The following is a 17,823-nucleotide window of genomic DNA, read 5'->3' as shown; positions in this document are numbered from 1 at the left end:
GGACACTGCGTGGAAATGGCATAATCCCGTGTTTTATCTTGTGGTGTGTTGAGGAAGGCAAATGTGCTTTTGTCCCATGCACTTTCTTCAAATAGGAGCGTCCAGTTGAATGAAATGTGCATGTTTCATGTTCCTGTTTTCACTTCCTACGGCGTCACGCTGGGCCGCTGCATACATGGACACCCCAACACTATTTTGTAAGACTTGTGCCCTGCTCTTGTCCTCCAGGCACTTCATTTTGGACGGTCATCCAGGCAAACCTTTATCTCCAGCTAAAGTGTGTATTACTTCCCATTGACTTCAATGGAACTTGTGGCCACACACATTTGCTTTCACTCACCTCTGGAACACCACAGGTCGAGAGGTTGTCGGAAATAAATGATGCAGAAAGCTTTACAGGGAGCTAGGCTGCTTATTTTCCTGCCCATTGCTCGTAGGGAAAAGCAAACACATTTAGCCAACACATATGTGCTGCGCCCTCTCTCTGCACGGGGACTGGGGCTTGTGCTGCGCCCTCTCTCTGCACGGGGACTGGGGCTTGTGCTGCGCCCTCTCTCTGCACGGGGACTGGGGCTTGTGCTGCGCCTTCTCTCTGTACGGGGACAGGGGCCTGTGCGGGCACACATTTAGCCAACACATACTTGATGCGCCCCCTCTCTGCACGGGGACAGGGGGTTGTGCTGCGCCCCCTCTCTGCACGGGGACAGGGGCCTGTGCTGTGCCCTCTGCACGGGGACAGGGGCCTGTGTGGGCGGAAGTCTTCAAGCCAAGGCGCGCGTTCTTTGTTGTTCCTCTGGGGGGTTACCCCGCTGCATGAAGAACTGCATTCCCTGGATACAGGAACAGCCATTTGTGTGGAAAGCAGTGCCCAGCAGAGCCCTGCTGGCGCAGCCATCTTGAGCATGCGGGGGTATTTTTACCAACAATGCCGCAAGCCGCGTGTGACCTGATACCCACCATGAGGGCATGTGTACATTGTTGGCACCGACTCGCAAGAGCATGGCATATTATTGAGTGTTCTATAAAAAGCTCCACGGCTGCGCCTGAGTCCACTTCTGCCATTGGCCTGTGAGATGGGCTTTATGCAAACTCATTTCACTAAGACCTGCCAATCAAGACCCGTGTGCTGGGAGGGCATCGAGGCCGCCCTGTTCAGGGCCTCGAGGTGGACGGTGGCACCAGTGGCGAAGCGCACGCAGCCTCATCCTGTCGGTGGACACCTTCCCTGGGCATCCACTGGGCGCTGTAAGTTTGACCTCATTGCATGCGAAGCTCAGCTATCCGTGCCCCCTGCAGCTGAGGGGAGATGGGGGGGGGGGGGGCGGGAGTGTTAGATTAGGCCAGTGCCCGTGAACTGGGGAACCCCGGAGATATTCGCTCTCAGGCCCCCCTCCCCAGCTGCCTGTCTACATGTCCATGACTGGGCCCAGCTCAAGGTGGTGTTATCAGGAAGGCCTGTGGGCACAACTTCTGAAAGGGGTGGGGGTATCGGATGAAGAGCTGTGCCTGGTCCTTAATCGCCTTCCTAGGCTTGATATTTGCAGGTACGGCCGGTGTGGGCCCAGTCAATGAAGCGCACCTGGGCTCCCGAGTGGCAGCACACCTCTGCGCAGGTACCCCACCACCCCACAGGAGGTGACACACTAACAGCAACACAAAGGGGTGGAACTAAAACAGAGTTCTGCAACCTGTGGCCCTCCAGATGTTCCTTACTACGACTCCCATGATCCCTCGTCAGAGAGGGCCTGGGGCAGCACGCAGTTCCGCGAGAATGCACCTTTTGGAGGCAGCAGAAGGCTCATTTGCATATGCCAGTACCTTTCCTCAATGGCACATCCGGCTAAGGAAGGAAGGTGGCATGCGAGGTTCCTGAAACAATGACGCCCATGCATCAGACATTCATTTTATCCCGCTCTGCTCCCCAGTAATGGGCAGCTGGTGAACAGCCCATGGAGACAGGCCCCAGGCAAGGGGAGGGGCGAGTAAAATAAATCAAGCTGGCAGACCCCATGCACAGTCATGGCGCAGGCCCCATGGAGGCCCCCTTGGCTACCAAACACCGTCTACATGATTTGCTTGCCTCACAGGTGCAGTGGCACGATCAATTAGCCACCCCAGTGCGTGCCAAGCAATTGATCAATATTAGTGCATTACACATGGAGGCCGGACTGTGCTCCATAAACCCGTGTGAGTCAGCCATTTTGTGCCTGCACACTTAACACAATCACGATTAGGCAAGCGCTGTAGCAGAGCCATTTACAGCAGGAAGAACGGCCTGCCTGCACCATGTGCAGTGTCTCAATGCGGAGCCTGGCTGTGGGTCACAGTGTTCTGGTTGCACAGTTTGCAATTTTGTGGGCTTCCATTTACCTATTTTCCCATTGCATCTTTAATTGTGTACCAGCATGCAGATGTGTCTACATAGAAGACTGACAATAGTTAAACGTACTTCTCTTACTAACTTCTGCATGGGCGCTAACTTCTAGAGCAACACCAGTACTCTGTGCATGGGTGCTAATGTCTAGAGTGGCACTAGTACTTTGTGCATGGGCACTAACTTCTAGAACTGTATCAGTGCTCTGTGCAAGGGTGCTAATTTCTAGAGTACTATGCTGTGCATGGGCACCAACTTCTAGAGTAACACCAATATTTTGTGAATGGGCGCTAACTTTTAGAGTGTCACTAGTACTCTGTACATGGATGCTAACTTTTAGAGTACCAATGGTACTCTGTATATGGGTGCTAACGTCTAGAGTAGCACTAGTACTCTGTAAATCGGCACTAACTTCTAGAGTAACACCAGGACTCTGTATATGGATGCCAACTTCTAGGGTAAAACCAGTACTCTGTGCATGGGCGCTAACTTCTACAATAACACAAGAATTCTGTGCATGGGTGCTAACTTCTAGAGTAACACCAGTACACTGTGCATGGACTTCAACTTTTAGAGTGCCACTAGTACTCTGTGCAAGGGAGCCAACTTCTAGAGCATCACTAGTACTCTGTGCATGGGAGCAAACTTCTAGAGTGTCACTGGTACTCTGTGCATGGGAGCCAACTTCTAGAGTGCCACTAGTACTCTGTGCAAGGGAGTCAACTTCTAGAGCGTCACTAGTACTCAGTGCCACTAGAACTCTGTGCATGGGAGCCAACTTCTAGAGTGTCACTAGTACTCTGTGCATGGGAGCCAACTTCTAAAGTGTCACTAGTACTCTGTGCATGGGAACCAACTTCTAGAGTATCACTAATACTATGTGCAAGGGACCCACCCAACTTCTAGAGTGTCACAAGTTCTCTGTGCATGGGAGCCAACTTCTAGAGTGTCACTAGTACTATGTGCAAGGGAGTCAACTTCTAGAGCATTGGCTCATAGAGTGTCACTAGTACTGTGTGCACAGGAGACAACTTCTAGAGTGTCACTAGTACTCTGTGCATGGGAGCCAACTTCTAGAGTGTCACTAGTACTCAGTGCGCGGGAGCCAACTTCGAGAGTGTCACTGGTACTCTGTGCACGGTAGCCAACTTCTAGAGTGTCACTAGTACTCTGTGCATGGGAGCCAACTTCTAGAGTGTCACTAGTACTCTGTGCACGGGAGCCAACTTCTAGAGTGCCACTAGTACTCTGTGCATGGGAGCCAACTTCTAGAGTGTCACTAGTACTCTGTGCATGGGAGCCAACTTCTAGAGCCAACTTATAGAGTGTCACTAGTACTCTGTGCGTGGGAGCCAACTTCTAGAGTGTCACTAGTACTCTGTGCACGGGAGCCAACTTCTAGAGTGTCACTAGTACTCTGTGCATGGGAGCCAACTTCTAGAGCCAACTTCTAGAGTGTCACTAGTACTCTGTGCACGGGAGCCAACTTCTAGAGTGTCACTAGTACTCAGTGCGCGGGAACCAACTTCGAGAGTGTCACTAGTACTCTGTGCACGGTAGCCAACTTCTAGAGTGTCACTAGTACTCTGTGCACGGGAGCCAACTTCTAGAGTGTCACTAGTACTCTGTGCGTGGGAGCCATCTTCTAGAGCCAACTTCTAGAGTGTCACTAGTACTCTGTGTGCGGGAGCCAACTTCTAGAGTGTCACTAGTACTCTGTGCACGGGAGACAACTTCTAGATTGGCACTAGTACTCTGTGCACGGGAGCCAACTTCTAGAGTGTCACTAGTACTCTGTGCATGGGAGCCAACTTCTAGAGCCAACTTCTAGAGTGTCACTAGTACTCTGTGCGCAGGAGCCAACTTCTAGAGTGTCACTAGTACTCTGTGCATGGGAGCCAACTTCTGGAGTGTCACTAGTACTCTGTGCATGGGAACCAACTTCTAGAGTATCACTAATACTATGTGCAAGGGACCCACCCAACTTCTAGAGTGTCACAAGTTCTCTGTGCACAGGAGCCAACTTCCAGAGTGTCACTAGTACTCTGTGCATGGGAGCCAACTTCTAGAGTGTCACTAGTACTCTGTGCGCAGGAGCCAACTTCTAGAGTGTCACTAGTACTCTGTGCACGGGAGCCAACTTCTAAAGTGCCACTACTACTCTGTGCACGGGAGCCAAAGTCTAGAGTGTCACTAGTACTCTGTGCATGGGAGTCAACTTCTAGAGCCAACTTCTAGAGTGTCACTAGTACTCTGTGCACGGGAACCAACTTCTAGAGTGTCACTAGTACTCTGTGCATGGGAGCCAACTTCTAGAATAACACCACACCCAGTTTCCCAGTGCGTGGCTCTATCAGGACTTTGCGGTCTTGGTATGTTGGTGAGTCTTTGGGGCTAACAGACTTGGGGATCACTTGGGCTGAGGGATCCCCCGGGGCCTACATAATGAAGCAACTCTGGGGGCTTGCCCCCCAGAGTCACCCAAGTCCCATCACTCAGCCTCCAGCAAGGGACTTTCATCCACCCCTTAAATGGAAGTCACGGATGTGGGGGCTCGGAATGGGAGGTGAACCCCATCGCAGGCATCCACGAACCACGTGGTATAGTCAGGCAAACATGCATCTCCAAAAGATTATGGGTTGCAAGTGTTTCACATAAATGCGTTCGGGGACCCGCGAGTTCCAATTTGCAGATACTAGGAGTGATGCTTTTTACAGGCGCGGGCGGCCGCTGCAGAGAGGAGACAGGAACCATGGGCCAAGGGTTTCCATTATGGCCGAGGCACAGATGCTGGAACCTCAGCTAGTGGGGCCGGGTGGCACTCCCCCGTGCTCTCATCAACACTCGGGAATCCTGGGTCTGTGCAGATCATGCCCACCCCACTCACACATCTCCCTAAAGTCAAGCGATTGCTCAATCTGGCCCCGGGGGGGGGCGTGGGGAGGGTGCAGAGGTGCACGGAAGGCAAGGTTTGGAATATGGCAGTGCATTATAGCAACGTGAGAGAAACGCAGACAGTGGAGAGTAGATCAGATAAGACATGGAGGAGAGAAGGAGAGAAGGAGGAGAAGTAAGCCATGAATGAGGAGCGAGAAGTAGGGCATCCAGGAGGAGAGACGGAGAAGTAGAGCACAGAGGAGGAGGAGGAGAGAAGGAGGAGAAGTCGGGCATGAATGAGGAGGGAGAAGTAGGGCATGGAGGAGAGAAGGAGAAGTAAGGCATGGAGGAGGAGAGAATGAGAAGCAGGACATGGAGGAGGAAGAGAGAAGGGGTAGTGGTAGGGCATGAATGAGGAGAGAGACAGTGCATGGAGAGGATAGAAGGAGGAGAAGTGTGGCATGGAGGAGGGGAGAGAAGTAGGACATGGAGGTGGAGGAAAGAAGGAGGAGAAGTATGGCATGGAGGAATCCGGTGTGAAGGAGGAACATTAGAGCATTGAGGAGGAGAGAAGGAGGAGAAGTAGGGCATGGAGGAGGAGGAGGAGACAAGGAGAAGAAGTAGGCATGGAGGAGGGAGAGACAAGGAGGAGAAGTAGGGCATCGAGGAGGAGAGACGGAGAAGTAGAGCACAGAGGAGGAGGAGGAGAGAAGGAGGAGAAGTTGGGCATGAATGAGGAGCGAGAAGTAGGGCATGGAGGAGAGAAGGAGAAGTAGGGCATGGAGGAGGAGAGAATGAGAAGCAGGACATGGAGGAGGAAGAGAGAAGGGGTAGTGGTAGGGCATGAATGAGGAGAGAGACAGTGCATGGAGAGGATAGAAGGAGGAGAAGTGTGGCATGGAGGAGGGGAGAGAAGTAGGACATGGAGGTGGAGGAAAGAAGGAGGAGAAGTATGGCATGGAGGAAGCAGGTGTGAAGGAGGAGCATTAGAGCATGGAGGAAGAGAGAAGGAGGAGAAGTAGGGCATGGAGGAGGAGGAGGAGACATGGAGAAGAAGTAGGCATGGAGGAGGGAGAGACAAGGAGGAGAAGTAGGGCATGGAGGAGGAAGATAGAAGGAGAAGAAGTAGGGCATGGAGGAGAGAAGGAGGAGAAGTTTGGCATGGAGGGGGAGAGAAGGGGGAGAAGTAGGGCATGGAGGGGGAGGAGACAAGGAGAAGAAGTAGGGCATGGAGGAGAAGGGATAGAAGGGGGAGCAGTAGGGCATGGAAGAGGAAGATAGAAGGAGGAGAGGTATGGCATGGTGGATGGGAGACAGAGGAGAAGTAGGGCATGGAGGATGAAGAGAGAAGTAGGGCATGGGGAGGAGGAGTAGAGAATGAAGAGAAGTAGTGAAGAGAGGAAGAGGATATACATGGAGAGGAGGGCACAGAGGAGGAGAAGAGAAGGAGGACAAATAGGGCATGGAGGAGGGGAGAGAAGGAGGAGAAGTAGGACATGGAAGAGGAGGAGAGAAGGAGGAGAAGTAGGACATGAAGGAGGAATACTGAAGGGGGAGAGTAGGGCATGGAGTAGGAGAGAAGGAGGGGACTTAGGGTATGGAGGAGGAGAGAAAGAAGAGAAGTATGGCATGTCAGAGGAGGAGAGAAGGTGGAGAAGTAATGCTTCTTGTTGGAGCTTAGAAGGAGGGCATGGTGTAGGAAGAGGGAAGGATGAGAAGTAGGTCATGGAGAAGGAGGAGGAGAGAAGGAGGAGAAGTAGGGCGTGAGGAGGAGGGGAGAAGTAGGACATGGAGGAGGAAGAGAGAAAGGAGAAATAGGGCATGGACGAGGAGAGAAGGAGGAGAAGTAGGGCATGGAGGAGGAGAGAAAGAGGAGAAGTAGGGCATGGAGGAGGAGGAGGAGAGAAGGAGGGCATGGAGGAGGAGGAGACAAGGAGAAGAAGTAGGCGTGGAGGAGGAAGAGACAAGGGGGGCATGGAGTAGGAAGAGAGAAGGGGAGAAGTAGGAGATGGAGGAGGAGAAAAGGAGGAGAAGTAGGACATGGAGGAGGAAGAGAGAAGGATGGGAAGTAGGGCATGCAGGAGGAGAGAAGATGGTGATGTATGGCATGGAGGAGGAAAAGAGAAGGAGGAGTGGTAGGGCATGAATGTGGAGAGAAAAGTAGGGCATGGTGAGAAGAGAAGGAGAAGAAGTATGGCATGGAGGGGGAGAGATAAGTAAGACATTGAGGAGGAGGAAAGGGCAAGGAGAAGTATGGCATGGGGGAGTTAGAAAGAGGGAGGATAAGTAGGGCATGGAGGAGAAGGAGAGAAGGAGGAGCATTAGGGCATGGAGGAGGAGAGAAGGAGGAGAAGTGGGCATGGAGGAGGAGGAGACAAGGAGAAGACGTAGGCATGAAACAGAAAGAGAGAAGGAGGAGAAGTAGGGCTTCGAGGGGGGAGAGAAGGAGGCAAAGTAGGGCACAGAGGAGGAAGAGAGAAGGAGGACCATTAGGGATTGGAGGAGGAGAAATAGGGAATGGAGGAGGAGACAAGGAGAAGAAATAGACATGGAAGAGGAATAGAGAAGGAGTAGAAGTAGGGCAAGGAAGAGTAGAGCAGGAGGAGAAGTAGGACATGGAGGTGGAAGCGAGATGGAGGAGAAATAGGGCATGGAGGAGGAGGAGCAATAGGGCATGGAGGAGGAAGAGAGAAAGAGGAGATGTAGGGTGTGAAGGAGGAGGAGGAGAGAAGGAGAAGAAGTAGGTCATGGAGAAGGAAGAGAGAATGACGATAAGTAGGGTTTGGGGGAGCAGGAGGAGAAGTGGGGCATGGAGAATGAAGAGAGAAGTGGGCCATGAGGGAGGAGGATTAGAGAAAGAAGAGAAGTAGGGAATGGAGGAGGAGGAGAGAAAAGGAGAGGTACGGCATGGAAGAGGAGGAGAGAAGGAGGAGAAGTAGGACATGGAGAAAGAATACAGGAGGAGAAGTAGAGCATGGCGGAGGATAGAAGGAGGGGATGTAGGGCAAGGAGGAGGAGAGAAGGATGAGAAGTATGGCATGTCAGCGGAGGAGAGAAGGGGGAGAAGGAAGTAGGGCATCTGGGAGGAGGAGAAAAGGAGGAGACGTAGGGCAAGCAGGAGGAAGAGAGAAGGATGAAAAGTATGGAATGGAGGAGGAGGAGGTGGAGGAGGAGGAGAGAAGGAGGGGAAGTAGGTCATGGAAGAGGAGAGAAGGAGGAGATGTAGGACACAGAGGAGAAGAGACGTGGAGAAATAGGGCACAGAGGAGGAGGATAAAAAACAGGAGAAGGGGGCATGGATGGGAGAAGGTGGAGAAGTGGGGCATGAATTAGGAGAAGGAGGACATGGAGGAGGAGAGAAGGAGGAGAAGTAGGTATTGAGGAGGACGAGAGATGGAGGAGGAGGAGGAAATTGAGCAGAAGGAGAGAAGGAGGAGAAGTAGGGAAAGGAGGAGGAGAGAAGGAGGAAAAGTAGGGAATGGAGAAGGAGAAGAAGTAGGGCATGCAGGTGGAAGAGAGAATGAGGAGAAGTAGGGCAAGGGGGAGGAGGAGAGATGGAAAAGTACAGCATGGAGGAGGGGCAGAGAAGGAGTTGAAGTAGGACATGCAAGAGGAGGACAGAAGGAAGAGAAGTAGGACATGGAGGAGGAATGCAGATGAGGAGAAGTAGGGCATGGAGGAGGAGGGAAGGAGGGGACATAGGACAAGGAGGAGAAGAAAAGGAAGATAAATAGAGCATCTTGGAGAAGGAGAGAAGGATGATAAGCAGGGCATGGAGGAGGTGGAGAGAATGACAAGAAGTATGGCATGGAGGTGGAGGAGAGAGGTAGATGTAGGCCATGGAGGAGGAGTCGAGAAGGAGGAAACGCATTGCAGAGGAGCAGCTGAATGCCTCAGCAGGAAGTCCCGCCCCCATGTTGCCTATATGTTGAAAAACGGAAATTACGACATGCACAACACCAGTGATGGTGCCAATTCCACAGAGAGCCTTTGAGACAAAGTATCCATTGAGAAGACCCTATGTGATGTACCCACGCAGAGACAACGGTCTCTTGGAGGAGATCCCTGAAGGAATATGAGGAATATCCCATGAACTGCACTTTCCCCTCTCCCTTCCTCCACACACTTTTCCCTTTCCCCCTTCCCATGCACTTGCACAATCTGAATGACACCTGGCCTAGTAAGATCGCTGTGTGTCTTCCCTTTGTTCCCCTCCCTTGCCTCGTTGCACCTCGAAACACTTGTGTATGGGCGCGTTATAAATGCCATATCATATCATATCATATCATGAGAGAAAGAGTAGTTGGTGACGTCACAAGAAGCAAGCATGACGCACTGAGAAGATTGGCTGAAGAAGAGAATAAATAGACCTTATAGACCCAGATGACGAAGTAAAGAATCAAGTAAACTTTCATACGAGAAATAAAGTTTGCATGTGTGAAGCGCACTGCAGAGCCGTTTTATAATTGTACAGATGCAGCAACACAAGTAGACTAAGTAATCATAAAAGGATGCCTATACATAGTGAATAGACTGAAGGCAGTGCCACCATTTAATGGAATTCTGGTCATCTGTGTACATATTTTTAAGCTCAGACCTGTGAAGAAAGAAGCATAGAAGGGCTGTGTGTTGCAGCAAGAAAGATCAAGGAAAGACCTGGAGTAGCTATCTGGCCTGGTGTCCAAGGATGGAGCAGCCAAGAACTGGTTATCTATCCTTGGAGAACAGTGAATGTGAGAAGCTGAATTAGCCCGTGTTAAGGTGCAAGAAACAACACATGAGTGCCAAGTTTATTAATTCAAGACAATTAAATGCTGCAAAACAGGATGAAATACGGTCTCCTGTCACATGAGCCAAGGATGGAAATAGATGTTGGGCGTGCAGACCTGAACTGCAATAAAATGTGCCTATACTCCTTTGTTCTCAGGAGCAATGATAGTTTGCAAGGACAAGGTCAAAGACAGTCTGGATGGCAGAAGGCATGAGTGTTGAGAGATGGTGGGCTAATTGGGTGAGGAGAAATGGTCAAGTCCACCCACTGACACCTTGGGTGCCAGCTTACGTGCTGCTAGTGAGCGATTGTTCCACACGGGTACAAGCGTACCAACCAATAGTAGAAGGTCATATCATGAAGGGCCTTATAGTTTGAGAGCCAATCATGTACCACGTACTTAATAACTGAGGTCTATGTGTCCATGTGCTGCTGGACCCCTGCATGCCACTCTCGTGCATGGTTCACATCTGGCTACAGAGGTTTCTGTGTTCATGCGCTGCTGGACCCCTGCAAGTATCTCTCGTGCATGGTTCACATCTTGCTAGAGAGGTCTATGTGTCCATGCTCTGCTGGATCCCTGAATGTCTCTCTCGTGCATGGTTTACATCTGGCTACAGAGGTCTATGTGTCCATGCGCGGCTGGACCCCTGCATGTCTCTCTCGTGCATGGTTCACATCTGGATACAGAGGTCTATGTGTCCATGCGCTGCTGGACCCCTGCATGTCTCTCTCGTGCATGGTTCACATCTGGCTACAGAGGTCTATGTGTGCATGCGCTGCTGGACCCCTGCATGTCTCTCACGTGCATGGGTCACATCTGGCTACAGAGGTCTGTGCGTCCATGTGCTGCTGGACCCCTGCAAGTATCTCTCGTGCGTGGTTCACATCTGGCTACAGAGGTCTATGTGTCCATGCACTACTGGACCCCTGCATGTCTCTCTCGTGCATGGGTCACATCTGGCTACAGAGGTCTATGTGTCCATGCACAGGTGGACCCCTGTATGTCTCTCTCGTGCATGGTTCACATCTGGCTAAAGAGTCCTATATGCCCATACACTGCTGGACCCCTGCAAGTATCTCTCGTGCATGGTTCACATCTGGCTTCAGAGGGCTATGTGTCAATGCGCTGCTGGACCCCTGCATGTCTCTCTTGTGCATTGTTCACATCTGGCTACAGAGCTCTATATGTCCATGCACTGCTGGACCGCTGCAAGTCTCTCTTGTGCATGGTTCACATCTGGCTACAGAGGTCTATATGTCCATGCACTGCTGGACCCCTGCAAGTCTCTATTGTGCATGGTTCACATCTGGCTATGGAGGTCTGTGATCCATGCGCTGCTGGACCCCTGCATGTCTCTCTCGTGCATGCGTCTGATCTGGCTACAGAGGTCTGTGTGTTCATGCACTGCTGGAACCCTGCAGGTATATCTTGTCCATGGTTCACATCTGGCTACAGAGGTCTATATGTCTATGCGCTGCTGGACCCCCGCATGTCTCTCTCGTGCATGGTTCACATCTGGCTACATAGGTCAAGTGTCCATGTGCTGCTGGACCCCTGCATGTCTCTCTTGTGCATGGTTCACATCTGGCTACAGAGGTCTGTGTGTCCATGCGCTGCTGGACCCCTGCAAGTATCTCTCGTGCATGGTTCACATCTGGCTATAGAGGGCTATGTGTCAATGCACTGCTGGACCCCTGCATGTTTCTCTCGTGCATGGGTCACATCTGGCTACAGAGTCCTATAAGGCCATGCACTGCTGAACCCCTGCAAGTATCTCTCGTGCACGGTTCTCTTCCGGCTACAGAGGTCTCTGTGTCCATGTGCTGGTGGACCCCTGCATGTCTCGCTTGCGCATGGTTCACATCTGGCTACAGTGGTCTATCTGTCCATTCACTGGTGGACCCCTGCAAGTATCTCTTGTGCATGTGTGGAATGAGAAAAATACAATATTAAGGCTGTTACACCAAGCAAAGGAAAATACACCGACACAGACTTATAAAGATTCCCAGAATCTTTATTACAAAACTGAACAGTATTGAACAAAGTACACAAATAGCTATTTGACTGTCAATATATCACAGAGACCACCAGCAGGGTTCAATGTGAGCAGTGAGCAGAATTTGCTAGCTGGACAACAGCGTATTTATAAAGTTTGTTATAATGATGTCCATCCTCTTACAAGTTAATTATACACTGGGCTAGGGTCGGGCCAGGTTTGTTTTCCTAATTTACATATCTCGTGCATGCGGTTTACTTTTGAATACATTTACTAACACACACTTTTATTCTTTAATTTAACGTTACAGTCTTTACCTATCGTTTTAATACAGATCAAACAAATGTTTAGCATGTTGTATTTGGATAGCATTATTGTTCTTGTATACTTGTAGTTTAACATTGCTAATTCAAGTAATCCCCTGATCCCGAGGTCAACAAAGGACAAGGTCTACATGACCCTAACATGTAGCCTGAAGGCAGGTTGGACATTAACCCTCCTACAGAGGTTGAAGAGGTTAAGGCAAGAACAAGAGCACACGAGACGGCCATTTTAGACTACAGGGTGACTTTGTACAATAAACTAAAATGCCGGTTCTAACCTAAAATGGAGGCTCGATTCACTTGAGGTCACGAACTTGTAATTCGGTTTCCCTCGCAAAGCGACTGGGCATAGGCCAACATATACAATGAGGACGAAACAATATTATATCAGTTCTAACAAACCCTCCTTTTGGCCTATGCCAAACGCTAAAATACCTTCAATCACTTTACGACTAACTCCACATTTCAACATCTATACATCCCAAATCATTGTCTGACAGCTATTGCCATTACATCTGACACCAGAGATTCTTTTAACACATACTCTTTGGAAACCTTCTCTGGGGCGTATATTTTATACCCTAATACACTTGTTGCTTGCGCGCAACATCCCCCTAATACTGAGCATATACCAGGGAGACACTGTATACAACAGCAAAGAAACAGAAAACTTCCCAAGATAATCAGCAGGGCCGATAACAACTTCCATCCCCATGACCGTAGGAGGTCCCAAAACCATGCACTAAGTTCCCAGTTTCCCTCAGGAACATGTACTTCTGAACTAAGAACATGTAGATTTTGGATAGCCCTAAAGATTGTCGGAGAGAAGTCTGGTACGTAAACGCAGCAAGCGGACCCCACTAATTTACATACTCCTCCACGCTCGGCCAGAATGACATCTAATGCCATCCGGTTCTGAAGAGCCACTAATCTTATTGCTTTCTGTTCTAATGTCATATTATAGAGTATGTCAGTGGTCGGATTGATGGTTCTCTCCAATACTCTCGCTAGTCCCCTGATATCTTCTGAATTCGTAATTTGCCCAAAAAATGGCACAAAGGATTTCATGATATCTCCTAGAGTTTGCGCTGGAGTATCCCCTTTCACACCTCGTCATGGACAAGTTTTCGAAACTTCTGCAGTACTGGCAATAAATACCCCAGGTAGTAGAATCCCTAAATAGCAGGTTCCTTGACAATCCCTGGGCAACCATGGAAATGCCACGTTACCGTAAACAAAATAGACAGGTTCGCCTACGTACAGAGGTCTGTTCTCACTAGTCAAATTCGCAACGTTGGCGCACTTTCTAAAATTACCCATTGACCGTGTTCCATTGCTCTGTATGCAGAAGGATACTGAATCGGGGCTATGGTTAACAGAATATGATGAAGGCGTGGCATCCTTATTGCCTATGGGAGCCATTTTGAAAGAGATTAAAGACTGAAAAGGATGAGACAATGTATCAGAGGGCCTAACAGAAACAACATTTGGCTTACTTCTGTTTGCAAAAAGCAAGCATCCCAGGGGCATCAAAACATGTTTTTCAAAACTATTCAAATTTGTAACATCAAAGTTCCCTGAGATGCTGTCATTCCATCAGCCAAAAAATAGTGCTCTAAGAGAAGCGTAACAGGCAGTTGTCAAAGGTAAAGGATGAATATATCAACCTAGCCCTTTATCCCCATGTTGGGGGAGAACAGATCCAGCAATTGTTCTTATTTAAAATTGCATGAGTGGCATTCATTATTAACAAAAGGGTATTATTCTGATAGTTCTGTTTATGCAAAGAATCTCTAGGCGATAAAGTATGCAATTGCACGGAAGGAGTGGTGATAACAGATACATTTTCAATAGGTAAAAAGTCCTCTAGCGGATATGCTTCCTCCAGATACCATAACCCAAAACCAACAGTTACTAAAAATCCAGTAATTATCACAAAAAGGCAACAATACACTTTAGGGGTCCCTTTACATGCTTGATTATTGTCTCTGGTAGTCACATTTTTATCTAATAGTTCGGTACGAGCGGTAGCGGGTGCAGGCATTGTAGTCTTCAACCGAAAAAACACCAATTGTTAGTTTGCTGGCGACTCGAGTCGCGCGTCTTCTTAATGTCTTTCCCACAACCCTTAGCCAACAGAATCTTCCCGTACAGTCGGGCCAAAAGACAAGCCCTCAAATTATTTTTTTCCAATCGCACAGTCAGATCATGCTGCACGTTTACTTCCTTGGACACAAATTATATTTCACAGTTTCTGATGAGGACAAAGTGTCGTCACTTCCTCCTGGAAGTGGCGAATTAATGGAAATGGGATCAGAAAAGGATTGATCCGGAAGTTCCACTGTTGGGGAGTGCGGAGACAAGATGGCCGTTTTATCTGGCCTTGCGGATTCCGGAGCGGTCTCCGATTCTCCCTTGTTGGTTGTTGCTATTTCAGGCACACTAGTTACAGCAGTGGGAAATGATTCTGTATCTTCTGTATCGTATGGCACGGGCTGTGGGATCCGTTTGGTGTGCATCGCATGGATCCAGTTCTTACGACCCGCTACCCGCACAGCAGTCTGAGTGACTAGCAGGACTTGGTAGGGGCCCCTCCACCGAGGTGCAAGGCAAGACGACCTCTCAAAAACCTTTGTGAGGATCCAGTCCCCCGGTCGTAGACTGTGACCGGGACCCTCGTAGCATACAGGTAATGCCTCTCGCACCTGGTGATAAATTGAAAAAAGATTTTTAGTCAACTGGTTACAGTAATCTGAAAGAAGCACATTTTCTATGTCCCGTAGTGAACTGCTTTTTGGCAAACCACAAATATTAGCAGGTCTCCCCATTACCACCTCAAAGGGAGAGAGCCCAGTCTTAGTTTGAGGGGTTGTTCTCATCGACGGTAACACGATCAGTAAGGCGTCCGGCCATTTTAGCTTGGTGCCAGCACACGTCTTAGCGAGTTTGTTCTTTATAATGCCGTTATGCCTTTCCACTAATCTGGCACTTTGGGCATGTCTGGCCGAATGGAACCGTTTATCAATCTGCAATCCTTTGCAAATTTGTAGGATTACAGTAGCGATAAAGTGTGGCCCTTTATCCGACCAGATGACTCTCGGCAGCCTGAACCTAGGAAAAAACTCTTTCAACAAAGTTTTTTGCCGTGGTTATGGCCGTTGCATGTCTAACCGGGAAGGCCTCAACCCACTTACTAAAGGCACAAATGACAACCAACACATATTTAAGATTGTTACAACGTTCTATTTCAATAAAATCAAAGTGAATAACCTCAAACGGGACAGAAGGTGGAGCGAAACTTCCTCTAGGAGTCGAGGTACCTTTTCCTACATTATGCTGCAAGCAGATCATGCACCATTGGACAAAATGCTCAGCGGTTTTGAAAATCTTATCATTGGCCCATACACTGTGTAGCATTTTTGTCAATTTACGTGCACAAACATGTGTCGGACCATGAGCCATAATAACCATCATTGTAATGTAGGCGTCAGGGAGTAACCATTTTCCTTCAATATTGTCCACCCAACACCCATCATCATCCAATCTCCTTGCACCCTCGATCCATCTCTTAGTTTACTCTATGTTAGCATCTGCCTTTAGTCTCTTGTTCTGTCACATTAAGGCAATCGTGTGACGTTTCGTCACCATCAACAGTATTTTGCAAGACAGGTAATCGTTCAGCCGGATTTAATACCCAACACTTCTGAATTTGAATGTGGGGGGCAAACAAGATTAGTTCATATCTTGTCAATCGTGCAGAAGTGAGGTGTTGCGTTTGAGTTCTATTCAATAGAATATCTACAGAGTGAGGTACCATTAGGGTTAACGCAAGACCCAGGACCATTCCCTCACTCTGTTTTACAGACGCAGCAGCGACAGCGCGCAAACATCTTGGCAAAGCGCATGCTTCAGGATCAAGGGCAGAGGAATAGTAGCCGCACGGCCTATTCTTCCTTCCATGCTCCTGCGTTAATACAGCCAAAGCACATCCATCACGTTCATGCACAAACAATACAAAGGCCTTGTCATAATTCGGGGTTCCTAAAACCGGCGCTGAACACAGTGCGGATTTGAGCAAATCAAATGCTGTCTGGTGTTCCAAAGTCCATGGCAAAGGCAAAGAAATGCCCTTCTTTGTCAAAGCCACATTGGTTTAATCAGTAACGAAAAGTTAGGGATCCACAATCTGCAGTAAGAAGCCATACCTATCAGGGCTCTAACTTCCTTCTGCGTATTTGGGACAGACATGCCAGAATTAGTCTTTATTCGTTCAGGTGTCAACCGTCTTCCCTCCTTTGTCAGGAGGTAGCCTAAATAGGCCACCTCCTGACAACAATATTGGAATTTTTTAAGTGAAGCTTTGTGGCCATGTTTCTCTAGATGACAAAGCAACAACACGGTGCCTTCTTTGCAGGCGCTCTCAGAATCAGCAGGCAAGAGGAGGTCATCTACATACTGTAGTAATGTGCAAGTAGTAGGCAACTCGAGAGTATTGAGCTGCTCTTTCAATGCCCTACAATAAATACTTGGACTCTAAGTGTACCCTTGTGGTGCACGAGTGAATGCAAACGAGCGTCCACCTAGGGTAAACACAAACAAATACCTGCTATCCTTGTGTATGGGAATACTGAAAAACGCGTTTTTTTAAGATCAACAACGCTAAAATGAGTGTCAGAAGCCGGAATTATGGTTAGTATCGGTGTAACATCAGGTACATACAATAGGAAATTGAGGAGCCACAATTTTGTTAATAGCACGTAAATCATTTATAAAACGAAAGGGAATCGCATTACCACCTTTTTTGTATACTGGCTAAATAGGGCTGTTACATAGGCTACCCGTAATTTCCTCAATTACTCCACAATGTACAAAATCAGAAACTATACATTTCAAAGCCTGTTCGCCTTCAACTGAGATCTTATATTGCGGGATGCAGGCAATTTTACTCCATGTTTCAAAATAATTTTAACAGGTTCAATTTGAAGAATGCCCACATCATTATCATCAATTGCCCAGAAGCATTCTGGAACATTACTGAATTCTTGCGGTAAAGGTCTGCATGCAATGCCTTCAACAAATTTAGCCCCAGCAAGTTCTCCCCACAGTTTGTGGTAAGTAGAAATGGACAATGTTCCGTGAAGGGACCCAGTGTTATCGGTACCGGCAAAGAGACCGGATAAACTAGAGGTGTGCCTGAAAACCCTACGGAAACGTTGGACTGCCCTGACAGGGGAGTATTTGGAACCCGTGAATGATCAATGGAACATTTCTGTGCTCCTGTATCTACTAAAAATAGATGCTTCCTATTTCCCACCGCCATCTCAATGTAGGGGCCTTTCTGATGAATGGGAATAGGCGTTGGTTCCAAATCCTGCTTCGGGCAATCCTAGCGAAACAGAATACTATCAAAAGGAAGCTCTTCAGAGAGATACGCGGCAGAAGGGTGATCAAAAATGTTTTTATTATCCACATTCGAAA

General features: G+C 48.7%; 1 protein-coding gene across 1 annotated transcript in view; it reads left to right on the top strand.

The window, feature by feature from the left end:
- The first annotated feature begins 1,151 nt into the window (after positions 1-1,151).
- Positions 1,152-17,823, top strand: part of SCN3B (sodium voltage-gated channel beta subunit 3) — a 273,681-nt gene continuing 257,009 nt past the window's right edge. Inside the window, exon 1 of the mRNA XM_069614103.1 lies at positions 1,152-1,245. The gene's annotated coding sequence lies outside the window, so the exon portion shown is untranslated. The remainder of the gene's footprint in view (positions 1,246-17,823) is intronic.

This window comes from Ambystoma mexicanum, chromosome 9 (assembly GCF_040938575.1).
Source record: "Ambystoma mexicanum isolate Mex_15411 chromosome 9, UKY_AmexF1_1, whole genome shotgun sequence".
In the NCBI taxonomy this organism is placed as follows: Eukaryota; Metazoa; Chordata; class Amphibia; order Caudata; family Ambystomatidae; genus Ambystoma; species Ambystoma mexicanum.
The sequence above is the reverse complement of the archived record's forward strand: the minus strand, read 5'-3'. Positions and strand labels throughout refer to the sequence as shown.